This window comes from Ambystoma mexicanum, chromosome 7q (genome assembly GCF_040938575.1).
Source record: "Ambystoma mexicanum isolate Mex_15411 chromosome 7q, UKY_AmexF1_1, whole genome shotgun sequence".
Taxonomy (NCBI): Eukaryota; Metazoa; Chordata; class Amphibia; order Caudata; family Ambystomatidae; genus Ambystoma; species Ambystoma mexicanum.
In genome coordinates this window covers 619358086-619360646 of record NC_090941.1, presented here as the reverse complement: position 1 = coordinate 619360646, position 2561 = coordinate 619358086, and the positions used below count along the sequence as shown (strand labels likewise).

The 2561-nt window shown below is 45.4% G+C and overlaps 1 non-coding gene across 1 annotated transcript; it reads left to right on the top strand.

Annotated features, from left to right (window-relative positions):
• The first annotated feature begins 596 nt into the window (after positions 1–596).
• On the top strand, positions 597–758 carry LOC138528923 (U1 spliceosomal RNA). The gene has a single exon (XR_011284322.1). It is a non-coding gene; the product is annotated as a U1 spliceosomal RNA (small nuclear RNA).
• The last annotated feature ends 1803 nt before the right edge of the window (positions 759–2561 follow it).

Here is a 2561-nt window from a genome sequence, read left to right as displayed (position 1 = left end):
TTGGCAGTGGTGCTGATTTGTGGGTAGAAAACGCTGGGAACAGTAGGCCATGCCAAGTGGATGGCACTGGAAGACTCAGTGACCTCTGGGCCCTGACAAGGGAATACTTGCCTTTGGCGCTGTGCAGGCTCGGCTGACACAACACGGCATATGGTTACAGCAAAGATGTCAAAGCTTCAGCATTGTCATTGAGCAGAACTCTGAGATTCAGGGGTGGTGGAGCGTCGAGGTCCAGGATGATTATGATGGTGTGAATGGGGCCAGCGCTGAGCAGCTACGCTCAGGAGGGCCTTGGGCCCGTGTGGGGCTGACAGGCCAGTGGACAGACTGCAACAGGCCTGCTCAAGCCATCCTGCTATTTATACAAATCTCGGGCCGAGCAGCACCTGATGGGAGAAAGGAACTGCGCTACAATCTGCTCTTCTGCTGGGCTCTGCCTGCTGGAGCTTCCCCCTACACGCGGGACAGGCAGCTCTGCAGACGCTCAGAGCTTCCGGGGATTGGGGGGTTGGGGCTGGGTCAGGGCCTGCCTTCTCACCCTCGCTTAGCAGGGCTTCCCAGAACTGACCCAACCCCTGCACTCTTGCATGCAACTCATACTTAGCTGGCAGGGGAGAATGTGATCTCAAGGGCAGATCTCCCAGGGTGAGGCTTACCCATTGCACATCGGATTTGCTGACCCCTGCTATGTTCCCAAATGCGGGATACACGACTGCATTATTTCTGGTAGTGGGGGACTGTGTTCGCGCTCTCCCCCCCGATTTATTGGTGAAAGAAAAGGTAAAGTGTGCACTAGGCCTGCTAGGTTGCATACTTTTAGATTGTGCTCACATTGCGTTTTTTCAATTAGGTTCACCTTTGGGTGATCGTTTTTCCACATTTTATCTGTTGAATTGAATTATGCTTCTTTCATCACCACAGAAGTAATGTGTATTACAGAGAGAAGCTGCCATATGTATTGGGCACACTGCACATGCTCAGGCAGCATCAATCATGCTTTGTACAGGACAATGCTGGCCTAAATTGGGAACAGCCAGCATAGACATGTTGCTACAGAGGCATATTTTGGGTACAACCAGCATGAAATTGTGTTACATCAGTGACAGTGCTGTCTTACACTGTGGACACATTGATCATTAAAATGTGTTGGTGTTGTAAAATGTTCTTTTCTGCTGTTGGTGACATGGAATTTTCATGTTCCCCTTTAGAACTGATTGTACACTTATGGGTTTTTGGTCACCTTTTCTGCTGTAAAATGCACCATTTCAACCCCATATTTGAAAAAAAATTCTTGGGGGGGATCCCCCCCAAACCCTCCCTAGAACATTGTAGCTCCCTCACTACGCTCGGTCGCCCCCACTATTTCAGAAAAATATTAACACATAGACACTGAAAGAAATCACAAGCAACTAACCTTTGATCACTGCCCATGACACCAAAAGCTTTCCTTGGGACTGCATGGCTATCACTGCCTGTGATGCTATTGTGTCAAAGGTCACACAATATCGCTTTTTAATATACTGCTTTGGGTGAGGTTGTTGACTTTTGGCTCGCCAGCCCACTGGGTGACAAAAAGTTAATGCTTCGGCCCCACATTCAAAAAGGTTGGACAAGCCTGGTCTAAGACAACCAGTGGAGACGGTTGATCGTATTCTAAAGTGTGCAGAGGAATGTTAAGCGAGTTCAATTCAGCAATCCCACTAAGTCAATGCCTCGTCTGGGACGCCCAAGGGAAGCCCTTATTTATATATTTTTATGACAAGTTATACTCTGGATGATAAACCCTTATATAATGCCCCTCTCTTGGAATCCCCCCTGACCCCACTGAGCCAAGAAGTAGGTTTGTTTTGCAAATTAAAAAGGTTTATTTGAAAAATTAAACAATAGATATATGTCACAATTTTATAAATAAATTGATAATTGGTAGCGCACTCGTGAATATGACCAGTAATCAGCAATAGGTAATCCTACAGTAGCACAGTTCTTGGTTACTTATGAATAAGAACAGCGGACTAAGGTAGCAGAGAATGCTTATATGGTTCAAGGAAATGCAAGGTGGGACAGAATGCAACACAGAAATAAACTTGATATGATTTCAGCAAAACATAATATAATCACTTTTCCCCTTTTGGCAATTCACCCCCCTCTATGCAATGTAAGGAGGTGGAAGTAACACACACAGTCTTCAGGAATACAATCACAGTACAATACAAATTCAGTTCCCCCCTAGCAAGCTTAGAGAAACAGGGATGATTTTAAACACAGGCAAAGTACTTTAAAGTTGGTATGCAAAGAAGGGAAAAATATGCTAAAAATGATTTTAATTCCCTCTAGAGGTTCAGGGTGAGTGAGAGATACTTTAAATCAGTTCAGGCCAGCCCTATCAAAGATTCAGAGATGGTTACCAGATTGAAAACGGAATTCCGTAATGGAAGCAAAAGACAAATGTTTTTACACGTGGCTGGAATGAAGCAAAATGTCAAATCGCGGCAATTTAGTCGCGTGCCTCAAGCGCAATTACGGAGGAAGTATAAGGAGTAGCAAGTCGGTTTAGAGCTTGT